The 26,896-nt window shown below is 38.6% G+C and overlaps 2 long non-coding RNA genes across 2 annotated transcripts in view; both read right to left on the bottom strand.

The window, feature by feature from the left end:
* Positions 1 to 24,663, bottom strand: part of LOC123977909 — a 46,947-nt gene extending 22,284 nt beyond the window's left edge. Inside the window, exons 1-2 of the long non-coding RNA XR_006826794.1 lie at positions 24,491 to 24,663; positions 6,108 to 6,375 (exon numbers count right to left, since the gene is read on the bottom strand). This is a non-coding gene — a long non-coding RNA (uncharacterized LOC123977909). The remainder of the gene's footprint in view (positions 1 to 6,107; positions 6,376 to 24,490) is intronic.
* On the bottom strand, positions 4,648 to 5,718 carry LOC123977910. The gene is made up of 3 exons (XR_006826796.1): positions 5,584 to 5,718; positions 4,893 to 5,019; positions 4,648 to 4,685 (listed from the first exon to the last, which is right to left on the bottom strand). It is a non-coding gene; the product is annotated as an uncharacterized LOC123977910 (long non-coding RNA).
* Positions 24,664 to 26,896: the final 2,233 nt, after the last annotated feature.

Below are 26,896 nucleotides of genomic sequence, written 5' to 3'. Positions count from 1 at the left end.
AGTAGGAGCAGGAGTCAGATGGGCCGCCGTTGAAACACAAGGAGCAGGATTCAGCTGGGCTGCAGACTGGAAACAGGAAACAGGAGCTGGCCGGCACTGACTCTAAGATGCCGGGCAACAGCATCTCTGGGATGCAGGGCAGTGAGTCCTCCACAAGCACTGGACTGCGGCGGAGGACAAAGAGCTGGTCAGCAGTGAAGTAGTGGAGCTGGACAGTGGAGAGTCATGATGACGGTGAGAACCACGTCTCCTCCTGGAAGGCTTTACTGAAGGTGGATTTGGAGCTGCCTAGCTGGTACAGCACTAACAATCTATGGACCCTGAATTCTGATGTCTGCAGACACGTAAACGGATTATGTGTTTATGGACACAAAAGAGAAGACTTATGGGTGAGGTGAGGTAAGGATGGCAGTCCAAAAACAGAGCAGAGTAATCCACAATCATCTATAATGATTGCATTATAATCCACAACTAACTAAACTAAAGTAATCCATAAATCCAAAATGATAGTATATATCCAAACAACAAGAGAAACAATCAGGAATACAAGACATGAGACAAAACACAGGTATGAACAATAGTGAACAATGAACTGATAACAAGTGAGAGGGTCAGACCAACTAAAATACACCAGGATGGATGACCATAATAACACAGGTGATTCACATAAGACAATCAGTGAACACAAAAACAGGAAGTAAAACCAGGGACAGAAAAACTACAAACAGGAAAAATACTGAAAACATGAAACACCAATATCCTAGAACCGTGAGACTTTTACTCTGGTAACATTTTCTATATGCGTCTTCAGCACATCACATGGAAATAGATTCACAAGTTACCACGGTTGCGCCGTGTCTAATGCTTGTCCCTGCTGTGCAAGATATCCTGTCAGATCAATTAACCTGGTCAGGATTTCTCTATTTGTATGCCTCTCTTGCTCTCTCATGTCCACCCCCTTAACATCAAGTACATCAAATGAAGACTGGAGTACCTTTTTTAGTAATTGGTCCATCTCGCCACGCTTGTGACGCTTGTCATGTGGATCTCTGAGTGTTGCTTGTTTGTTTTTTCACGAGCAGTGTTTCTCCATGCTTTTCTGCTTTTATACTTTTCTTTAGAGAGGAAAAGTGGACAACTAAAACAATGCATTTAATCAGCAGTATCTGAGTACTCCACCACACATTTCCAGAGAGCCATTGTTTTTGGAATGACCTCAGCAGTTTTTTGGATATACCATTTCTGGTTGACAGGGGAATACAATGTAGCAAGCACATGAAAATCTAGCTCTTATCGCACCTGATGTGAAATGCTTCAACATGGGAAGGATCAGTAGGATATTTCACTGTAGCTGTGTGCAAAATAAATGTCGTGCATGAAAATTAAGGCTTAATCTCCCAAAAATAGACAAACAGTATCATATGATGTTTATCTGGATAAAACTATTTCTTGACAGAGTCAATGCATTACAACAGCAGGCCCACACATAGACAAACAACCACTCACACGCACATTCACACCTAAGGACAATTTTAGAGACATCAATTAACCTAGCCTGCATGTCTTTAGATGGTGTGAAGAAGCCGGAGCACCCAAAGAGAACCCACGCAGACACCATGCAAACTCCACACAGAAAGGCCGGGGCAACTGGAGTTTGAACCCACGACCTTCTTGCTGTGAGGCGACAGTGCTAACCACTGCAAATTATATAGATACTGCAAGTGTTGTAATGTAGACCTACCTTATAGAAGGTTAGTGCAACTATAAAGCTGACAAAATACTAATACTCAAGTAGTTTCATGTCTGATTTAGAATTGCCAAACTAACAGACTTTGCGAATGCAGCCAAATCGTACACTTCATCCTGTCCGCTGTCACTGCCTCTCTTCTCTGCATGCGTGTGTAGCTCGCTTAAGGATGGGATATTGCCCACGTTAAGCTAGCTGTATTGAGATGTTTTAATATGGGTTTGATTTTCCAACAGTGACAGAGGTTTAGGGAAAACACTATCTTTACCTAACAGTCACCAATGAAGGCAGTTCAGGGAGATGTGAATCGTGATACAGGAATACTCACTCTCAGTGTGTTAATAGCTAAATTGACAGTGACAGTTACTACTGATGATAGCTAGACTGAGTGAGTGTACAGTCATAATTTATAGCAGCATCAGACTGCCATCTCCAACTAACTCTTAATCTATACCCTCATCAGTTGTCTATTAACATGTTGGTTATTTACTAATAACACTTAGCCAAATGATACCAGGCAATTCAATCAAATATAAATGTCCGAATAAGCAATATTTGGCCATTTTGTTGGGTCATTGATCCACTTGGAAAGGGGAAGACTGAAGGGGCATGACATCTGATGTCAACCTTAATTTATTAAGGTATCATTTAACATGAAATTAATACATATAAACGTGTCAAAATTGTAAACCAAACAGTCAAATTGCATTGACATCTATAGGATCCTTATTTTTATGAAGTACCTGTAAGTGCTGGTCTAGTCTATATGCAGTTGTCAAAAAATAGCCGGCCCTAGTTTTAATCACAGTTCTAAGAACACATCCCCTTTACAAGCTGCTCTGCCCCTTTGCTAATTGCTGAAGAATGAGTGAATGAGTGATGTGTTCAGCACTGCTGTGTGACAGTGGCTATAGGAATTAAAGGTAGGGTAGGTAAGTTTGAGAAACTAGCCAGAAACTGCTGGATTTTGAAAGTATCCAAAAACTCCCACCCCCTCCCTTCTGGGCTCCTTCCAAAGCCACGCCCCCAAAACACGTGAACACGCGTTGCCGACACCGCAGGAGGACGAGGACAGTGTGACCAGCGGAGAGCAGCGGCTCACATCAGGGATAAGAAAACAACTAACTTTATCATTATGAAAATAAACAACTAACCCAGCTGTTAGTACTCACTATCAAGCTAGCATGTTATTATTGGATAGGTTTAAAAAGACCGAGTTTTAATCAGTAACGAGCTGCTTAGCTAACTGTTAGCATCAGGTAGCTGTGCTAACAGCTGCGGTAACATTGGGCAAAGCTAAAAACAGGCTGATACACATTTTCCACTAAATAAACGTGTATTTCGTGTTAGACTCATAACCTGTAAGTTGTTTTGCATATTAGAGCTTCCATGGTGACAGCATTATTGTCTCTGATGAGGACTGCACCCCAGAGCTAAGCCCAAACCGGGACAGGCCCGGGGTCGAGGCGAAGCAGAGGAGGGAGGGCTGCCGGGGTCCGAGGAAGAAGAGGCAGGACGGGGAGGGCGAGGTGCAAGCCAAGGAGCACATATTGTAGGACCTGCGTCGAGCTTCACACTCCAACAACAGCATATGAACAGGTATATTTATACATATATTTTAATATTAGTCTATTATCTCTCAGTGTAAGTTTCTCTGGTGTTTCCCCCTAAGCCATTTGACTGTCAAAAATAAAGTGCTTTATAAATGTAATCCATCACTATTGTTATTACTTTTTTATTATCGTTTACTGATTACAACAACTAACTACAGCTCTGCTTCAGCCATCGGCTCGTCTGTGTCATACTTCTGTGTCGTACATTGACCTGGTGTGTAATGTGGACACAGAAGTCCTGTTAGAGAACAACAAACCCCTGTTCAATAAAAATATCTGATCATGTTGATGAATGTTCTGTCCTATTACACCGATCTTTCCAATTTGGGGTTCTGACAACTATATATTCCTTTACAGACCAGAATCTGAGGACTGTGGACAACATCCAGACTACAGTGTTTCCATGCACCACACAAGGCTGACCTTCTAGACCCAGGACAGAGTAACAGGCAGTTCAGTCAGGCAGCATACAGACAGTTTGTAGTGTGCCAGTGTGGAGCACTTGGTCACAGAGTCATGATACTAAGTTGCTGTTTCTTGAAGATATGCAACTGTTATCCTGATCCACCAGGACAATACAGAGGTTTAATCCTAGCAGGGTGTAAAATGTAATGTCACCAACTGCTACATAAATAATTCCCTCCACTGTGTGAATGAATACCTGTACATTGTTTTCTTTTTATGCCCAGGAGGGTAGAGAAAATACAAAGATATTTTTCCCTGTTCTGGACAATATTTTCATTCTTTTTTAAATAAAACATTGAAAATGATAAATGCCTTTTCTTTACACTTGCAGCATAAACAATCAAGCAACTACATTTATGTCTTATGTCTGAAATAATGACATCCAAATGTGGTATAACACTTGTTTATTGTTATTATATACTAAAACTACAACCTATATCACAAATAGATCATTTTTAAAACATCAATAAAAATAAGTATATACAGGAAGAGACAGATGTATCTTGACTGATTATGAAGACACTTCAGACTTTACTCGTAGCATCGCATTGCTGCTGTGGAGATGATTAAATATATCACAGTCACCTCTCTGACATGATTACCACATTTCAAAACCAACCATATTAATTTTTGTTTTATATTTTGCTGTATCTAGCAACACAGTTGGGGCAGGGACACCTGACTGAACGCCATGTTGACGGGGATCATCAGGTCTTTTGGCTCTGCTTCTAGGCATCTTCTCAGTAGTAGACAACTGGAGGAGGAGGAGGATGGCACTCTGTTGGTCTGCGATGTAACTGTAGACCTTCAATGAGTACAAGCTCCACTTCCTGGACTTTTTGTTGTACACCTTACTGTACCTGATAATACAGAAAGGAGGATCAGCTTAGTGAACACCTGACATTGTTCTCTTATAGAGTAATTAGTAAACTATTTCCACATAAAATGCAATCAATAACAGTAAATCAGCACCATCTATCTGTATTCCTCATACTGTTTAATATTTCTTGACTCATCACTTATAAATGTATTGAGGAAAATGCACAAGTACTCATAATGCAACATACTGAACTGTGTCATCTGTGTCATCCACCTGGCTGGTCTGTGGACACGGTGGTTGTAATCCAGGCCAGCCAGCATGGTCCGATCAGTGTACTGGTGAGAAGCACAGGGTGTTGGAAGACTGCAGGTGACCTGAGGGCGCAGTAAAAATAAAACATACAGGATTTTTTACTTCTGGTAAAATAAGTAATGGCATAACACCAGTTACAGTAAAAGGTTTTCACACTGTAGGTTTAGCTACGAACAATGTCAAACTATATTATAGGTAGCTTATATACCAGAAACACAGATACTTGGGGACCTTTAGCCATCATTGTTTATGTACACTAATGTTGAATTGTCTTTCTCATAACTACAAACACAGATACATCATTTGTAAAAGAGTAACATACAGTCAAACAACGCCTGCAGACACAAGATAATTACACAAACAGATTAGATACAAGGTGTAAAGATAGGTGTAAACACAGTGTAATAAACCTAGATGGTGAATAACTAAACCGGCACAGTCTACACCTACATTGTCTTACCTAATATTAGCAGCTCACCTACAGCTAGATATAATTCATCGTCTCTACTCTGGCTCCTACACCAGCCTGCACTCATAGCAACCGTTAGCTGTATGCTAAGTAGGTAGCTACCTTTGCTAGCGATGAAATTAACAAATTACCATCAAAATGATAAAAGCCAGGTTACCTGTCCAGCAGAAATAAAGCCACCACGCTGTGTCAGCCCCTCGGTGTTCCTCAGTTGTCACTATTGTTGAAAACCCACGCAGATATTAGCTCCGGTCTGACCGCTTCGCTCGTCAGGTCTGAGAGAGCTGACCGGGTGAGGGGTGACGGGGGCAGCTCCTGTAGCAGCAGGGCTGGTAGCCATGGCAGCGAGGGAGACTGACAGTCAGCCAGCCAATCATTGCATTCGGTCCGAATGGAACGAGTGGCTGTGTTTACTGCAGCCCTGAGAGGACTACAGACAGCCGATTTTTATACTCTCTTTTTCAGAGCACCTAACTTTGTAATATGCATTGGTGTATAAAGACAGTTTCAACAAATATGACAAAAAGTGTTTCAGAAGCAACTTGCCTACCCTGCCTTTAATAGGTCTGACTAGCTAAGAACATATATGCATAGTTTCACTGCATGCATGTAATAAAATTACTAGTAAGCATATAATACCGTCTGTGATTATATAACAAATTTCTGCGTGCAAACACTTACATGGGATTGTGCAGTTCACATCTGGCCAATGGTGTTCTTCATGGATAGTTCCTGATAATCCATATTTCATTTCCTGCAGGGTTATGGGAAGCATCTCCCCAGAGGTTTCCACTTGTCAAACTGTCACATCTCAAAGGCCTCACAAGAAGAATGAATTGGTTGATGTTCGCCAAAACCCACACATCCTCCTCTTCCTCAGTTTCTATTTCAAATTCTATTCCAGTGAATTTTTTTCATGACCTCTATCTCAGGACTTAAGTCATGGCAGCTGTGAAAAAAACAAAGAGGAAAGGCACAGCAGTGCTATTACTGGATATGTTGCCTAACAGAGTGTACTTTGCACCCATTTTGCATCATTCAAGCCTTTTCATACAGTCTGTCTCAGTCTGAGACTCCATCAAATATCATTTGAATGAAATGTTATGCCTCTCTGAACCAGAAACCCTCATCCAAAACTGTAAATATAAGTTTATTACATTCATTTTGTGCTGCAAATTGTTCTACTTTTCTTTTTAATCTCTTCTCTTTTTTCTTCTTCTTTCTTTTAATCTTTTTGGCATTATTAACTGGCACAGACTTCCATGAGAAATAAGATTTCAACTTTTCAATTTGAATTTTTCCTTCTGTATATGCATCATTTTTTCTTTATTACATCAAAGACACTCTTAATTCATTTGCTGAGGGCGAGGAGCTAGAGATGAATGTACATTTTTGATTTATTTTAAGATTAATGGTTTGTTTACACTTGTTATAAATGTTGTATTAAAATTATCTATTTTGCATAAAAACTGCTTAAAACAAGTTATCCATTCACCTAACATATTTATATGAACACAATTTTACCACCTTAACTTACCTTCCCATGTCTTTTGCTGCTTTTGTCATTACTCTCTGTTTTAAACTGGCAGTAATTAAACTGGGCTCACTGTGACTGCCATTGAAATGACTGCTAGTCCTTCTGGCATCCACAACCTCCAGATATCACCAGTAAATGACCTATCATTAAAGAGAGCCTATCCCAAAAGCGTGACAATGAAACCATGTAATGGGAAAAGCCTGAAGGAATAATTTTAAAAGAGATGAACAAAATGAACAAAATTACCTCAAAAAGCTACCCTTAAAAGTCTATATAGTCTTATAAATGATGACTACGAGTACTAAGCTTGTCCCTGGGCTATCATTTAAGTTATCTCACCATGAAATGTAAATTACAGTCTTCATAAGGTTGTAATGGTGCACTATTTTATTCATGAGGTTATGATTACTCCATTTCTGTCCTTTGAATATTCAATATGTGTCAAGTGCAAATGATTGGATCTAATGTGATCACTGGGACCAGGGCATGTACATGTACTACTTATGGATTAAAACATTTCAGCATTCACTCGTCCCAAGGTTGCCAGGAGGATTCATGAGTTGCTATAAAAGTTCAGATCCAGCCTGATAGTCCAGAAACCCTTAATAATGAATTGCCTTCAATTATTGCCAGTTCCAGGCCCCCCATCTTTCATTTCCATGAGCGGAGGATGATGTTGATACTCATTTACTGATGTAATAAACATGTGAAAGTGAACACGTGTGAAAAATGAATGTGAAAGGTCTGCTTGAGAGATTAATTGGGGGCTTAGAGGAATGCGAAGGGAGAATGTGGTTGTGTGTATGTGTGTGCGTGCATACCAATGTGCATGATTCTACACTGCCTGAATGTAAAAGATGGATCACTATGGAGACGGATTGCAAGCCAGTTGGGAAACAGAGTAATTATGATGTGCTGGGAAGCAAAGTGAGAGCTGTCTTAAGAACTGGCCCTCTGGCCATCAGATACTCAAACGTACTTCATTTCATCACATGGCCTATTACATTGTGTGTCAGTAAGTGATTTATTGCACCAAAGCTAGATCCTGACAGACAGTCAGAAATGAGTGGGTGATTGTGTTGTATGTTCCTAGATTAGGTCTTATCAATTTGACACGTACAGCACATGCTGAAGCACACAAAACACATGACAAACACTCACACAAACAGTAACTGCTGGTTTACTTGCTCTGGATCGACCCATGCTTTTGTGTATTGTGGTGAATGTTTAGTAATGGAGCTCTAGTGCAACACAGAGCATTTGAAGAGTTTGGAAGGTGGGGTTGTTTTCTTATTCTTTCCAAAAAGAGCGAAAGTGTAAGGAATTCAGTTAACAATGTGTTTATCTGGTTTAATGTAAGTTGCAATTGATAGCAAGTCCGGTTAACTACCTTACTATCTACAGACAGTAAGTGTCTTGCGTTAAGAGTGTTACTTCCAAACCAAGGAGCACATCATGTACTAGCATGGGATTTGAGGAAGATTTCTCTAAAACAATCCCCCAGCAAAAATGACCCTAGATAGTGTTACATTTGCCCAACACACTGGTTAGTCCTCAATTCAATATATACGGTTTGAAAATGCAAACAAGTATGCGAGCAAAGCAGCCAAAAAGGTTATGTTAAAATAAAGTAAGAGTCTGATCCTAGATTTTTCTTTATCAGAGTAACTAGCTATAATGCAATTAGACCTCTTTTAAAGTAAGTTCTCATTTTGAAAAAAGTTAGCGGAGACAACACTTTCAACCAATTCATGTAGCTAACGTTAACTTAATTAGATAGCTAGCTGCAGCTGATAAAGTCATCTGGAAATCATTTCGGCCATAAAAATCAGGCTAGAAATGAAAAACACCCTAGTGCTTAGAATGACTTGTAAAATACCTCTTTTACTTGTCACTGAATGTACTTTTACACCAGACAATTCTCAAGTGTCTCCATTATAGAGGCCATATGTGCTGAAAATGACTAACCATATGTTTTGAAACTGTTTACCAATATATCTGGTGGTTATTTCTAAAAACAACTGACAGTGTTCAGCCTAATAGTGAACACCATAGAACAGCACCAGCTGAACTTAATAAATTTCAGCTGCAGCATTGAGAGGGTATAGGATGTACTTGCAGTATTTGTGCCAAAGCAAAAATTAATGAGACCCACATTCTCCGCTGAGTAATTACTGTCTTTTTAGAAATGGTACTCCTTGGTGGGGAAAAAACGGAAGGCCACATTAAAGCACAGATGGGTGATATTTGCATGCTTATAATTACAGACCATCAGATTTGTGCAGAATGACTCCATCTCCCTCTTGTTTCACTGGTACAGTAAATATCAACCACTTCTTTTTAATACTTCTTTTTTTTATATCACAGCACCACTGAGTATTAATCAAAGATTGTTCCTGTTACCTTCCTTAGTCAAAGGTTTATAAATTAGAAATGTACTTTTACTCGCAGTAGTGCAACAATAGATATGAAAGGGAATGCTAATGTACTATTTTTCTGAAGTACATTTCTGGGGATATTGGACTATATAAAATGATTAGTTGAATTGTAAGGGTTTGCACCAGTGCCACCTGCTGCTATTGCAGAGATCTTTCATCATGTGCCACAAAGAACTCTCTCCTTTGTGTTCACTTCATTGGTGTCTCTCAGTTGATTGTGCTAGGCAGCTTTCCGAGACAATAAGTATGCATACATGGTGGGATTTAACAACTAAAGATTAGAAAGCCAGATAAAATTCCGAGATGACACTATGTTTTTGTCATGGACATGCTGAAACATTCATTATGAAAGCCTTCTACCGTGATACACAATACTGCCATCACTCCACTGCTGGAAAGGTGAAACTTAATCCGATTGGAGAGATTACACAATCATATTTTATCCTCATCATTCTTGTCAAAGCTACACAAGGCTTGTCAGTCGACAGGCCCTTGTCACTTCCAGCATCTCTGATTTATCTGCGATTCTTGGCCTTTCATAGCGCCCTTGTGTTTGAAGCCAGGGGATAAGGTCACCTCAGCAGCGAGGTGTTTGCAGCCTGTGTGTAGTTGGCTCAGGAGGCACAAGGCCTCTGAGGCCGGTGCTCTCCCTGTAGAGTTTCATGAAAGACTGAAGGCATTCAGGGTCCCACAGCTGTCAAAGCTAGTGAGTTATACAACTAAGGAAAATAAGTCCTCAATGTCTCTGTCACAGAAATTTCTCTGACCTAGACCTTCATGCGTTATATCACTATTCAAACACAAGATTGGAAAAACCAAACTGCACTTGAATGGGAGAAACGCTCCATAGAATTTTGTAATGATGTCAAACTTAACTCCAGGAAAATGTCTGATATTTTTTAGACCCTCTGAATGTGGCTGTATAACAGCTTTATGTTCTAAATTAATGAATTAGGCGTCATCAAGTGCTGCATTTCTCAGTAATTCCATTGTGGAAGTAAATTAAGAATCCAAACAGTAATAATTAGATTTGGAATGTAATTTGGTCAGCAATGTGCCTCAGCTCTTTCTGCCTTAGCAGTGGTCCAGTAGTCAATGTAAAAGTTTTCTTCACCATAGTGTATTTGATCCTCACAAAAGCGAATCTAATAGTAAAAGACTGGAGAAAGTTTTGTGAAGTTTAAAACAGCATTTGTTTAGTAAAGAACAAACCGATTAATGGCTTAGAGCACCATCACACCTGTAGTTCAGAGCTGTAGACAGGCATTGATTGGACAGTTTTGGTGATGTCATCCTGCATCATCAGCACTACATGGACTCACATGGGGAAATCAAATTTGTGTGACTGACAGCCTTGCAGCACTTTAATGCTTCTTATATGTATCGACTGTATGTTCTCTGGTCTCACAAAGCGCTCACAAATGCTGTGTGGTCATTACGTTTCAAAACTACACGAAGTGGGACACAAGCTCAACACAACTCTGTTTTTAACTCCTTGTCTCTTGCTGGTATGTCATGAAAAAAATCCCCACGTGTTAGCATGGTTACAAAATGATCAAATGACAAATGTTATAAATATAGGCTTCTTCTTCTTTTCTTATACAGATTGGAGATCAGGAACTTACCTGCTAACCAGACGATTAGCAGCTGATTTAACAGTAAATTAGCTTTTGTTAAATCACGTCTGCTCTCACAAAGTCCTGTGATTGGTCTGTTTTGCGTTCACACCACAAACAAACCACGCCAGAATAAGCTTGGAAGAAGACGGAGACCTTGCTCTAGGCAATCTTGGTCCGGTTGTTTGGTCTGCAACCCAGTTCAAATGAGAGTTCATTTTCCAAACTAAAGAACAACAAAAAAAGAAAATCCTCAACAGTGTGTTGGCAAGCAGCAGAACATTACTTGGCCAAAGAATACTGAATGTCACCATTTGTTTTCTTCCAGCTTAATTAACCTACTTTTAATGTGTACACAGACACATTTAGGAGAGAAAATACACACATTAGTCAAAAAAACCCAAACCAAATCTATATCCTAGAATACATAGTGTAAGACCTAGCAAGCTGTAGGCAATGTTACGTGATACCAAATAAAGGTGTGTATTTACTACATGATTACTGTAATGGATAATTACATCTCTTAAATATTTATTTCCAAGCTGACAGAAGTTGACTAGTCATGTCTGTGCCTTTGCTCTAGATCAATGTGCCTTCAAAGGTGTGTCTGAAGGAGTCTTCAAAGGCCTCTTTCAGATGATTCTTTCACATGATACTTCTTCCACATGTTTAATATAACATGACAATTGACCACAAGGCCTAAAAGACTCAAAGAGAGAGTCTGTGCAGTTCTCTTCTAACTGTGAATGGGAGCATGTGAATACTGACTTACCTACAGAGTACAGAGACTTTCCTAACAGTGATAATATATACTATGTTTACTCTATATTTTTCTGTTGATTTGAACCCAGGAAGCTTCTACAAATATGCACACGCAAAACAAATCTGTCCCATTTGCACACTTATTTATTTTGATAATAACTATAGCAAGCTTGCCAAATAAAAACAGAGATATTTATAATAACCTGATGAAAAATGTCAGATGGAAAAAAGATTATACCCTCACTGCTCATTCAATCTTTTTGAATGCAAATGTTTTAATGGGAACTCAAAGGCAACGCTCTTCCGTAGCAAACTCTCCAAAAGATGTAACACCGTACATGAAAAGCAGAATAATATAGCACTTCAGTGGTAGCTCTGAGACATTTTGGAACATTATTTTGTCTGCAATGGTCTAATTTCACATTCCACTTTCTTCTCTTTGTATAGTGTCAGTCTGATCACTGCAGCTGTGTAATTATTTGAGCAGAAATAAATGTAAAGGACAAGTCATGTCACAATTTAGGCCAGGGTGCGACAGTTGTCCTAACCTTATGCAACAGGGACAGAGGTGCAGCTGAGATGATCCAAGAGTCTTTGAGGCTGTACTTTTGCTAAATGGGAATGTCAGTATGCTAACATGCTGATATTTAGTTTTGCACAACACGTTCTTATACCTAAATGACAGAATAGGTCGATTACCTATGAGTCCTAAAACGATGGGACCATTGGGAAGTAACAGACCGTAAGTTATAGTCATGTGATGTAACATTAAACACGTGGTAAATGTTTTGAAGTTTAGTTAGGGTTAGCCAACAAAACTTGTTTAGGAAAAGATCACAGTTTGGGTTAAAATAAATATGTTACGTTATGTAAGTCACATGACGTAAGTAATGTAACATAACGGTCAACTCTGACTTTTGGTTTCACACAAGAGACTGGGTCTCCTGGGTGTTCCTGTGATTGCTCCTGTCATAATTACTACAGCCACTAGAGGCTGCCACCTAACAATCAACGTAAATATGAGTCGTAATGAGCTGCTTTCACGGATGAACAATACGTTTGTTTTTCTGGTGAGGAGGGGCTGATTTTGCAGGTATTTCATCATAAATGTTAAGGGAGTGGAAACGTTAAGGGATCAACAAGTTATCAAGTTATTACAATTTAACTTGAGGGGAACTTTAAACGCTCATAGACGTTCAACTAAAGCCAACCTCATTATAGAGCAAAAAATAAATAAAATCAGAGGGTCAGCAGGATTCATAGTTTGTGGACCATGCATGTCTACTTTCACTTTCCTCTACAAGCTTTTTTTTTAGCTACCAGCCTGAAAACTATTGAAAATACAATGAATACAAATGAAAGAAGAGAAATTATGTTTTGAGATAAAATAGGGTGTACATACGCTTTATGAAAACCCAAATGCAGGTGAATCCCCTTACATTATTTCATAGAAATTTATCCAATACCTGTTGAGATATTTCACTCTGGACTAAAGTGCTCTTCATTGGCCAGACACTGTCCACTTATGGGGGATTAGCACTTGAGATGACCTTTCAGATTAGCTGAATACTTATCACATACCTATTTAATAAAATTTTGTTGACTATTTGTAGAAAGTAAAAAAACAAATACCATGAAAGATATAAAATTACATACACTAAACAAGACTTAATACAGTTTCAAAAACTATCAACCTGGCCATTTTAGCCTAGGATCTAAGAATACTGAAAAATTGTGACTGCACAATTGGTAACTAATTGGACCAGCAAATACTCTTGTGTAAAGCAGACCCCCCTTCCAGTCTTGGTACAAGTTTCATTGGCGTGCCGGAAACCTTTCTTGATGAGGTTCTTATTGATTAAGGGTGGCCATCACCCCTCTGGGCTCCATCTTAAACCAGGCCCCTGCAGATTTATGTGCTTTTCACAGAGGTTTATCTTTGCCTTAATGCCTCTTTGTTCAGCACTGTATTGGTGTTTCTGTCACGTTGTTAAAATCTATGGTGCAATATCACTCCCCGGAATGGGCTCATCGAAGTGTCAGGCCTTGTAGATCTATAGCCCAATATGGCAAGGAGAGGAAAAAGAGTGAAAGAAGGAGCGGTAAACTCATAAACCTATATCTCTATTCTGATGGATGCTGTTCAATGTCCCGTTACAAAACAGGCAAAAGAGATAACACACAAATAGCAGACATTGTGTTAAATATATTCCCGACATGCTCGATAAAATTATTCCCCAATTTCTTGATGTCTGTGATGAGTGTTTCCATTTTCTTTTGCCCTGGACAATTTCCTCTGACATCTCGGCTCATCCACAGCTCATGATTGCATGTGAAAGCACTCAGAGGAGTGATTGATATGTGGATGGCATCTGCAGTTTTTTTTTATCTACTCTATGTAAATCCTTTCAGCTGCTGCATTCAGAGACAAGCCAGCTGTTCTAACCTGCTAACCGTTTTGGTCAAGCTCCTGAGTAAGCTCCTCTCACTGATTGAAACATGTTCTCTGTGATTAAGGAAATCATCAAACCACTCTTGCTGTGTAGTTATACTTCCTCCAACAGGCCCGTTTGGTGACATTCCATTTTGCTGTGGAAATGCAACAAGGTGCCGATACTGAAAAGCTCTGCCTCCAAATGACCAGTTTTATTATGAGAAATGTCATGTTACCTCTGATAACTGTGAGATCTGACATTAAAGACCAATTATTCAATACTAGAATAGCTTAGCCTTCTAAGTCTTCTTGTCTTCTTTATATTCAAATTACAATATGAATACATCAGGCATGTTTTTTAATAATCTCCTTAAGCCCCTTCATTTCAAAGGCCCCTATTTTGAATATTATCAGATAAAAAATTTGAAGTTTGAGTAGCAGAAAATATTAAATAAACGCCTATCCAGCTAACTGCTGGAGTAAATACCAGTGTTACTGGAAACAGTACTGGTATTCACTCCTTACACTGAAGAATTTCAATTACTGTTAACTACTGTAAAAGCAACATTATGTAGTATTTTATCTAAAATTGCTTCAAAATCATTTTGATGGTACACTGACTTGTAATAAGGTAAATGGCGTTTCTATCATTGCAGCTCTGGGCAGCAAAATGCTTTATGGAACCACAACATATCAACAAAGTTCTTCAGGAAGCAAGCTATAAGAAGAAGCAAAAAGTAAGTAAGTGACAGAGTCAAGACCAAGTTTTAGCTGCTAGCTATAACTCTCAAGTTGATGTTAGCAAACTTACTTGATAACGTTACTGTAAGTGATCTTATGTCAGTTGCTGTCTAGCTTGCCACGCGAAGTTTCAAGCAACATTATGCTGCTGCTGGGGAAGAGTGGTGCTGGTGTCGAGCCCGAGCCGGTCGAGTGGGCAACATAACCAGGCTCAGCAGCCTCTATGGACATAACGTTAACTAATGGGACAGGCGACGAGACAGAAGAGGACATTGACGAAGGAAGCTAAGTAGAGGTGCTCCGATCAGTATTTATTGGGCCGATCACCGATTGCTGAAAGCAGAATCTGCCGATCCCGATCACCGATCACTGGGTCAATTTGAAGCCTTTTATTTATCATGTACCATTATCCAGTATACTGTATATTTATTTAATTAGTCCTAAACTCAGTGTATTAAGTATTAAAATTAACAGATGATAAAATATCATCAAATGGCAAATGTTTATTTTATTGCCAGGAAACTTGGCGGGGGGAAAACAGAATTGGAGTCGTCGCAAAGTAAATACAATGAAATGCACACTGTTAAGTGTTATTTACACAGTACGTATATTTTAATAAAAATACCAAAACTAAAACTCTATCAGTAGCATTGTGTTTTGCTTTGCATGACTGATAAGACCGAATCAGACAGCCAAATGTGAGTGTCTGTGTCATCGTTTCATAAAGTCCTCTGTTTTTGCCCAAACATCAAACATCTTCTGGTTCGCCATTTTAATCTAGGAAGCGGAAACGCAACAAAAGGTCTCCATTTTATAGCGCATCAATCACTTCCTGTCTGAAAAGGACTTTGGTGCTAGCTAGCTCTGAAAACTGCTCAGGCCGCGTAGTGAAACCATTTTAGCTGCAGTTGAAAATTTGTCTGGCGAGTATTGGATCATCTAGGCTTTTCTTATCGGCCTTTTTAGTAACCACTGATAAAACTAGTTAAAGTCATTATCGGCCTATTATGATTACTGACCGATCGATCGGAGCACCCTTAAACCTAAGAAGGGAAAAAGACATTGACCAAGCAAAAGGTTCCCAGGCTTTGGCGAGAGTTTTGTGAAATAAAAGCCTGCAAGACAGATGTCCAGCTTGCATTCTTTCTGTTGGGCTAGTAAGTAATATTGGGATGTTAGGGGCACCAAGTCACACAAAAACACATCTTGCATAATGTTGCTTTAAGTAATTAACTCTTAATCAGGTGATAGGCAGATAAATAATCATTACTTCCTTATACACATATCTGTTACTATTTTTGTGTCTCAAGAAAAAATCCAAGATGAGATCTCATAGTTGTTTCCTTCTTTTCTCCTAGACACAAATGAGCTGCTTTTAATACCAAGGTGAGACCAAAGGCCTTTTCTCCCACTTCTCAAATTCATCTCAGGAGAAACAACTATAAAATCTCATTTATGTCTAACTCTGATCAAAACAAGAGATCTCCAACTGATCTTAAATAAGTCTTGTTTAAGTCTCCTGAACATTGGACCATGAGATAAGAGAAAGAGCTCAAAGAAAACTCAGCTATGACTCCTGGGATCTCATGATTCTTCTCATATATGTCTCAGTTTTCTCATATTGGCCTCAGGAGCAAAAATCTCTGTCTTACTCTGATCAAAAGATGAGATCTCTACAGTATCTTAAATAAGTGTAATTTCAGTCTCCAGAATGTGGATCAGAAAAAAAGCTCCAATATATTTATCAGTTTTGTCTTAGTGACCCCACTTAGGGGTTATTTTACTCAAGTACTTTACTTAAGTCAAATGTTGAGGTTGAGTATTTTCTTTTTATGGGTGTTTATACTCTCCTTAATTTCAAATCCTTTATTGTCATTATCTATTAAAAGTTACTGAGAAAAATAAAATACATTTTGACATTCAAATGTCATGTTTTCCAATTTGTTAAGGTCACAGCCAGCATAACTGGAACACCCAATACTTTGACATGACGTTTAGAGATTAACTCATTAAGGACCGAATGCACGCAAGAACTGAGATACAACAAGTATCTGTCATACAGAATGAGCACTTTTACTGCAGATATTTAAGTACATTCACTATGGAATACTTTTATACCTTTTACTTGAGTAGAATTTTGAGGACTTCAATTGTAGATATGGTATTTCTCCTCTTTTAAGTAAAGGAAAATTGAACTCTATTTAAAGACAATCACTCCTTCACAATTAATTTTAGCTGGATGGTGCATCGGCAGTGTTGTTGCCCTTTGAACTGCAGGAGCAGGGTTCAAATCCAGCTCAGGGCCTCTAGCACGGTTCTCCAAGCAAAGACAGCAATGTAACACAATCAAGCTCACAAACATCTCCCCAGAGCTACCAACTGCTTTTTAGGAGCAATGAGCAAGACATTAATGAACTCAAAAAGATACAATGATGAGATCTCATCTGTTACTTTCATTTATTCTGTTGTAATCTCAATTCACTATCCATTTGTCTTACCTAAGTCTCAAAACCTCAATCTCTCTTCACCTCATCCTTTTCTCCTAAGGGGTTTTAGGAGCAACAATTCAGTCTGGAGTGATCTCAAAAAGATACAATGATGAGATCTCATCTGTGACTTCCAATCTCCTGTTGTAATCTCAATTCAGTATCCATTTGTCTTACCTAAGTCTCAAAATCTCAATCTCTCTTCATCTCATCCTTTTCTCCTAAGGGGTTTTAGGAGCAACAATTCAGTCTGGAGTGATCTCAAAAAGATACAATGATGAGATCTCATCTGTGACTTCCAATCTCCTGTTGTAATCTCAATTCAGTATCCATTTGTCTTACCTAAGTCTCAAAATCTCAATCTCTCTTCATCTCATCCTTTTCTCCTAAGGGGTTTTAGGAGCAACAATTCAGTCTGGAGTGATCTCAAAAAGATACAATGATGAGATCTCATCTGTGACTTCCAATCTCCTGTTGTAATCTCAATTCAGTATCCATTTGTCTTACCTAAGTCTCAAAATCTCAATCTCTCTTCATCTCATCCTTTTCTCCTAAGGGGTTTTAGGAGCAACAATTCAGTCTGGAGTGATCTCAAAAAGATACAATGATGAGATCTCATCTGTGACTTCCAATCTCCTGTTGTAATCTCAATTCAGTATCCATTTGTCTTACCTAAGTCTCAAAACCTCAATCTCTCTTCACCTCATCCTTTTCTCCTAAGGGGTTTTAGGAGCAACAATTCAGATTGGAGTGATCTCAAAAAGATATACTATTGAGATCTTTTCTGAGTTCAAGAAAAGACTATTCTGAGCAAAAGATTTTCCCTCTGGGCTCTGGGTATTTTGTTATTTCTTAAGTAGGTGGCATTTATTATTTAGAAATGTATTCTACTACTCAGTAGAAATGCTGTGGTAGTTTGTTATGAATTTCTGTAGCTTACTGTAGTGTAAGTGATTCTAATTCGAAATTCAGTGATTACATTACAGTTAGTAATTCCAATAAAGCTGCTTCCACAATTTAGGGGTCGACTTGTTCGCTTATCTTACCAGGAGTTTGATAATGGGTTAACATCAATTTGGCTTCTCTGTATTCAGTTGACTGGTCCAGTACATGTTACCTAACATAAAGGATGGAGGTATCGGGTGACAGCTAGTCCAAAAATGTCTTAATTACTGTACATGATGTGTGTACTTAGCTGGCTTGCTAATGTTAGCTGATACGCTGATATTTAATAGTCACCTGGTTTTGTTGGAGTTGGAGGGTTCAGGACCTTTGGACTTAGCTGTGTGCTGTCATGTTAAGCTAACATTAAGACAGCTACTGATAAGTCATTGAATGCTGTTAATACAAAGGTTTAGGTTTTTGAAAATGAACAATCATGAGAGATAAACTAAAGTAGCTAGAAACTGGGAAGTGTTGGGAAGACCATATTCGCAAGGACCGTCAATTGTAAGACAGGTATAACGTGGTCCGTTGCTTCACTAGTGTGATTACGATCCAAAACACTAACAACAAAATATAAAAAAGCCACAAACACACAATTCACTACTACTTATAACCCACCCCAACATGCTATCTTTTCAAAAAATCTTCAAATTAAGCACAAAGACAATTTATATCTTTTAACAGTCTTTTAGCCATATCATTATGTCCATACGCGTTTTGTACCACTTTTTCCCGGCGATTTCGGAGTTGGCTCATAGCCGAGGCGGTTTGAATGACTAATCAATCAATCCAATAAGTGATCCACTTTTTCTACTAATCTACTTTTTTTAGAAGGCTACATTTTCCATTCACACCTTCATAACTTCTGTAATCTGCATTTGCTTCATCAACCGAAATGATCCAGGCTGTGTGCGCACAGCTACGCAGTAAAGCGCTAGTCAGGCACTTGTCACAGAGCTGGGCAGATGCAAACATTTAGAAAATCAGGCAAATGTTTTTTTAGTTTAAGGCTTTATTGTTCTAATAATATAACTGAAATCCAGCGCACACCATGGCACTGGTAGCCTTGTTGGAAAGCAGCCTGTGTCGCTCTTTAACAAGCCGGCAAATAAATACTTTCACTTTCCATTAACAGCGTATTAAACACGTATTTACTCTCTACAGAGCAAACGTAGACTTCACACTGTAACATAAGTTAGGTGATCGATTGATTCTGATATATTAACAGTATCCTATATCCTGTTGTTGAAAAGAGCATCGCTTTCTTTTGATGGATATTAGACTGTTTTTGTTTTCCACTTTGGTTACCATTTGTTTTATAGCGCTGTCCGACGGTGAGTCCGTTAACAGAATGTCGCCGGTGAAACTAATCTTGGCTTCACTCAGCAGCTACCAGCTGTTATTTATTCAGGAAACAATCATTTTTGAGATGCAGGGAGAGAGAGAAAATATGGGTGGATAAAACAGTCCTGTTGGGCTTTACGCATGACGCACAGCTTCCTCTGTATGTAGGTTTACCTGCTCAACAACGAGCTGCTCCGTGTTACTGCCACAATAATTGTTTGCATTGTGAAGATTATTTAGATGTTTTAGGAATAATCAGATTGTATTGGCTTCCTGTGCTGTTGCAAAGCAAGTGGTTTGGTTGGCTACATGTCCATAAAAAAAGACACATGCAACACTAGTGTCTAGGCAGCAAGTTGATATTTTAAAGTGATCTTATCAACACCTTCATGGAGATTTAAAAAGGAAAATAACTGTTTTGAACAGAAATAGCTAAAGATAATCAACCAGCAAAGCAAATTGCATTCCCTAGAAATAACCATGTTGCAGCTATTTCTAACCAGATGAGCAGCAGATGAAATATATTATTACACTTTTACTTGAGTATTGAGTAATTTTTTCCTCTAACTTTTTATGGAATTAATTGTACTTTTTCTTGAGTAAAGATTTTGAGTACTCTACTTGCCACTGACCAGTGGTACCAGTACTAGCGCCGACATGGTGAACATGAGACAGACAGCAGAGATGAGGGCAAGAGCAGAACAGAGTCAAAGCTAGCACAGCACAAAGCACCAGTTTATGGTAAGATTCATGATGATATGGCTTATTTATTTATTGTATTCAAGGGCTCAGCTGAGTTGATTTCTTTACTATAGGAGACTTAAACAGGTGTTACTAGTTTTAGTATTTTAAAGGCTCATTTTGTTATATACAGAATACAGGAATAAATGCCCCAGAGTCCCCGACAAATGCTTTGTTTGGAGAGTGGGCAGACCAGGGACAAACTTCTGGGACACTTTTTAAGAAACTTCTGTCCTGAGGTGTGTATGTGTCTCTGCTACGTGTCCATAAACAATTGAAAAGTAGTCAATTGTCACACGAGCATCCTGCAGTGTTAGAGGAAGAGGACAGAGGTCACAGGAGCAGGAGTAGAAAACACTGAGGAGGACGAGCTTGTAAGTTGTATGGATAGCTACTAGAGATAGTAGGCTATATTCTAAAACTCACGTAGTAAAAATACTTTGTTCGGCCAATGGCATGTCAGCAGAGTTTGCATTGAAGACAGTTCTGTGTTCACAAACATTTGTTGCAGGGAGCGTCAGGGCCAAGTGAGACACAGGGAATATCACAGACTGCTTACATCAAGTGTAACATTAGGATAACTAAATACATTTGTACTGTGGCTAGCTACTGTAACTAGCAGCTGCTCTATGTTTTTCATGGTATGTAGTCAGTTTTGTTCTAGTTATATTATACTCCATCTTCTGTCACTACAAAGACCCTCTTTCAGCCACACTTAAAAGTACATTCTGTTTTCAAAAGTCATTAGAAATGAGCATTTCAGTGCTTTATTTAAAATAAAATAAAACGGGGGGGGGGGGGCATGCCCCTAAATCCCCCTAGCATTTCAGCGTCCCCCCAGGTTCAAAGTCGCTCCTACGGCCCTGATTATGTCTAATAACTGTATCTCAGGAAAGTGAAAATACTCTAAACAATCTCATCAACCATTACAATTATAGGGAAATGCTTTGATCAATACCAGTAAATGCAATGCATCAATAGTTTGTGCTAGATGATTGTGATTTCGAAATCAGGCAATGTAAAGGGAGCTCACTCAGTACACAATACTGCCAAACTGTTGGCTGCTTGTTAAACCAATGTTTTGTTCTCTATTTCTACACATGTTAAATGCAGAAAATGTGAGGTGTGGGTTTTGAAAAAGATTTGGAGTAGTTTAGAGGCACCTTTGATGGAGCTGAGCTAACAAATATAAGGTAGCTAACAATTGATGTTACTATTACTTTAGCAGTTGAGTGTAGTGAAGTAAATAAGGTAAGTAAAGTAATTAGATTTTTAAAAATTAGTAATATACTTTATATATAATACTTTATTTCATATTTTTTAATAATTAATTGATTTTTTAAAAAATCAATTAATTAATTTTTTTAAATATTTAAAACATTGGTAAATACTATCCATATTTTAAATAAAACATGCTCAGATGCTTGAATTTACCTACACCAAAACGAAACCAGCTGTGAAAGAGTCTGCCAAAGTTAACCTTGCATCACCAGATCCTTTTTTTCTCCCTGGCACCCACCACAGCTCAAATTGCCCAGAGGAATGCTTATTTTTCAGGCATCGGAGCGCAGGCCAGACAATGTCTGTCCTTTTCAAAGGGTATCAGGGACTGGCAGGGCCATGATCTCCCCTACTTGCAGGTCTTTTGTGATTCCCTGGAGGGGCTGAGGCCAGGCGAGCTCCCTGGCGCCAATCTGCTCTTTCACCCAGTCAGCCTTCATTAGCCTCCACCGTAACATTCCTTTTGCCGAAGATCCAGAATTCTTGATGGACTGATTCAATGCAGTAACACAACAATAAGCTATGCAAAACCCTGAATAGTTTACACAAATGAATATAGAGCGGTAAAGTACTAAACTGCTAATTAATAGAGATCTACTACTCGGTAATCAACATCACTCCACTACATGTGAAGTAAGTATAAAGCTCTATTTACAGAAAAATAGTAACTAATCTGTAACATAAGTAATGATTGGTTATTGATTATCTGTCACATTATCAGATCAGAATTAATCAGGAATTATTCATTAAGAAGCTGGCCAGTATTTTTCACTGATATCCACAGTAATAATTATATGTATTTTATTTATACCAAAATGAGATTTTTTGGAAAGACAGCTAAAACAAATGTATTTCATCAAACTGTAACTTAAACATACCACTGATATTTTAACAGTGTTGTGACTACATCTCAGAAATAAATATATGTCACGTTAAAGGTTCATTCATCTAACTTGCAGTTCCCTGATTCAAAGCATTCCTGTGTGACAGCTGTTTAGAGTAACTGGTTAATTATCATGTGTTGGAGGGGAGCTCATTCCCCGAGGCCTTCATTTCAGAATATCCTAGGCCTACTGTAGCTAAATTGTCAGAAACTAGAGTGCAGGGAACAGGGATGTTTTCATAATTGTATATTCTGTAGTATGTTAGTATATGTGTATGCATGTGATGATAGGTATATATTGTACATGAGTTTTTGTTACTTAGATGCTAAATTGTAAATTGGCCAAGATCTTGACCTCAACAATGCATATAGTTGACAGTTGTTGTATCATCAAAATGATTTTGAAGCTGTTTAAGATAAACATACTACATAATGTTGTTTTAACCAAGTGTTTTAGTTGCCTAACCTTAACCATAGTTTATTTGGTATAGCTAAGGTCTTTCCATAATCTTAACCATAGTTGCTATGCAGGGATATAGACATTTTTTAAATAGTGATTTAGGTACCACAGTGACAGTATCAGGTGGGCCTCAGAACACAGTCATAATAACATTTTGAATGACTGAAAGTCAGTGCTGTAGGCCTGACTGTATAAAGAGACAATTTTTGGTCATGTTCCTTTCAGTCTCTGGTGATGTCCCTGTTACTGTGTGCCATGAATACTCTACTATCCTTTAATGCATACGTTATTAAAGTCCATGAATGGCTGCCTTTCAACACTTTGTACTATAAGGCTGTAATTAAATGTTAACGCAACCCTCTACATGTCATCCTTTGCAGTGGAAGTGGTCTAAAGCCATTATATGTTGACTGACACAGGATGAAACTGAAAATGATCACATTGTCAGGAAGTTTGCGATAACACAGAAACAGCACATGAAAGGACAAATGAAAGGACGGGGGTGGTAAAGCATTCGTTTATCAGCCTTGGATGTGTTTAATACTGCTTCTCTGCATGTCTGGAATTTTTCATTTGCAGACTTTTTTGAAATTTATTTCATTAGTTTGTTTTTACCATTATCAAAATAGAAAAGGAGCAGGAAGAGTGAGGCTTTAACTTGTTAAACACTTGACACAACAGGATTTCAAGAGGGCTGCAGAAAAAAAACATTTCATAACAATTTCCAGAGCTTTTGTTCAGATCTTGAAACATCGTGGACTTAGCCCAGCCCAGAAATCTTTAGATTTTCACCCAATAACTGCATAATTTTCAAGTTATTTCAGAGTAAAATTAGATTTGAGAAACTGTGCTCTACCATAAGGTTCCAGTCAGGTGTTTAGGCTGGCCTCTTCTTCTATAGCTCTGTCCATTGGGACCTGGCTTGGGAACCGGAGGGTCACCGGTTTGAGTTAAGCAAAGACCACTGCCAAAGGTAGTGCTAGCTGTTGCTAGCTTGACATTTCTGCTTGCTGTTTAAAGTGAACTATGGTACCCTGATTGCTACCTAGCTACCTACCCATCTGAAAGGAATATATACGTTTCAACCGCCAAATCAGTTACAGAGATGCATATGCATCATAAGCTGCAGGGGAAATGAGCTATGGCTTTTTTTAAATGAACGCCTTTCTATGCTTAGCTCATGTTTCACATAAATATCACGGTGAGTGCAGGCTAGCTAGACCAATGGTTCTTAAAGTGCCTTGGGATCTCACCAGGTGTGTCTTGGAATTATTCTTATTTATGATGATTTACATAGCTATAATCATATAAAGGTGTGCCTTTTGACAAAAACATTTGAGAACCACTGAGCTAGACTAGCTAGCCAGCTAGCTAAAGAGCCCTCTTCTTCACCAACCTGAGCTTGTACGAGGCAGTGGCACTCTTGCTTCCTGGCTCTTCTGCTGCCGATGTTGCTGCTAACTTTGCCTGCGCCTTCTTGCCTTCATCCTTTTTCTTTTTGAAAAAGCTTCTACTATAAAAACAATACTAGTCTTTCTATAGTGAGTTAGCTAGCTATCTACAACCATATGCCAACAATGACAAGCTCTGTAACTAGTCTGCTTTCTTCCTCTGCCTCTCGCTCTACCTACAGTAGTAACCTAACCTAGCATTACTTTAAGGTGACCAGATTCTCAAATGAAAACCGGGGATATTTTTGGTTTGGTGGTCAGTATGTCATCAAATATAATGTTATTATATATGAAATAAAAAAGGGGGACGATTTCGGTTTTATAATCTGTCAAATATAACTCTTCTGAATGAAATCAAGTCATTTTGAGGCAGAAACTACCTTTCAGTCAATACTTAGAGGCTGCAATCACTTTCTGGCAAGTATACTGCATTTTATGTGTTGTATTGGCCATTTAAAGGTATTTTAACAGGTATAAAGGACTGGATTGGTAGGTACACATCAAGTTAAATAATTTCGATTCATAAAGATAATTGCAAAAGAGATCATGTCTTTATTTTATATGTAACTCAGCAGTAAATCCTTTTAATTAGGCTACATTCCGTTTTCCAAATATAAACAAGGATTTTAGACATAGGCCTACCAAACACATAATCCATCGGCAACAACAGGCTTCTATAATTGCCTATAATCATGTAAAAATTATAAATTGCAAATAATTATTTGGTCAAAATTGTGATTAATTCCGTTAAAAGAAACATTAAAGTATCACAAAGACATACCTTTGCTGTTACCACGGACATAAAGTGATGTTCTTTAGCACGTTATGTATGACCCAGATAAAAGGCAGCTGTAGACGTAAAGATACTGAGAACAAAAGGTGACCGAACATTTGCTGTCAGGGTCCCGAGGCTCTGGAACGGCTGGCATGGTCTACTTCTTCCTCTTCTCTTTTAAAAACTTACATCTACCGGAAAGCATATACAGATTTTATTTGAGCTGCCGCTCGTTTTACTATTCCTGCCCAACCGTTCTAATCACTTTGTTTCCTTGTCTCATATTCCTTATTCGTTATACTCTATTGTGATCCTTGTTTTTATATTCTGTATTTCATTTCCATACGGGGACCGGTCACCAAAACAGCTTTGTGGTAGCACATACACTGTGCAGTAGTATTTCCGCACTGTGTGGAATCTGGTCCTGGGCAAGTTACTCAGAAATTGTAATATGTTACTAGTTAGGCGCTGCAGGAATATATGCTCCTCAATACAGCTCCTTAATCAAAACTGATTTTAAATACGGCTGGTAAAAATTTGGAAAATCAATATGTGGTGGTCCACGTTGATAATTATCCAAATTATAGGCTAATTATGGGATACACTGCTTTCACTACCCCCACCCCCCCTCACCCCCAAACAAAGCTGTCTCTCCCGACTTTTGAACTACTATCATATTCATAACAGCAGCAAGGAGTGTGGTTTTTTCAAAGCAAATAGCCTAGGCCTAACGTTTCTTAACGCACCGTTAAGCATTAACACCACTCTCTCCCGATGAGTCCAAGCATCAGTGGCAGTAGCTGCCCAAGTTTCTTTCTGTAAGTTTCACGTTACTGTGCTGCTTCAGCAAATGCTTCAATAAATTAGATGGAGAATTGTTTGCGGTTGAAAGCTTTTTGCTGGTCGCACAGAGTTTACACTAGACGACAATGTTCTTTGCATGTTAGACTGTGACACAATAATGGCAGCAGCTACTTACAGCTCCGTCGTACTCCATTCTTCATTTAGTTTTTGGCTATCAGCGGAAATGAACAACAAAGTCAGGTGCCGCTGATCGTTGTGGATTTACGTCAAGGATGGACGCAGCGTTACTTTCCTTAGTAACTAGTAATAATATTACTGTTTTAGAAAAGCAATTAGTTACACTACTTAGCTAATGGGAAAAGTAATATTATTACAGTAACGCGTTACTAGTAACGAACGAATGTAACCTCTAACTGCACAAAATAATATAGTATGAATTGTGCTTTACTGTTAGTAAGTCATGTTTTCCGGGGACAGTCCCCGGTTTTGGTGGCCGATTCCCGTATGGAAATGTCCCCGGAAATGTCCCCATTTTTAACTGTGTGTTAATCATACACTGTATAAGGTGTTAACAGACTTGAAATCAGATTTTGTCCAGAAAGACTGGACAGCAGAGCATACAGGTGTTGTGCCGAAAAGTTATCGTTCATTACTAGTAACATGTTACTGCCCAACTAGTAACGAGTTACTGTCCAACACTGGTCCTGGGTGCTACTTTATAAGAATGTAGGCGTTAGCGGCTCTGTCCTGCTCTTTGTTGGATTTTGAGAAG

Source organism: Micropterus dolomieu, linkage group LG10, assembly GCF_021292245.1.
Source record: "Micropterus dolomieu isolate WLL.071019.BEF.003 ecotype Adirondacks linkage group LG10, ASM2129224v1, whole genome shotgun sequence".
NCBI classification, from domain to species: Eukaryota; Metazoa; Chordata; class Actinopteri; order Centrarchiformes; family Centrarchidae; genus Micropterus; species Micropterus dolomieu.
The sequence above is the reverse complement of the archived record's forward strand: the minus strand, read 5'-3'. Positions and strand labels throughout refer to the sequence as shown.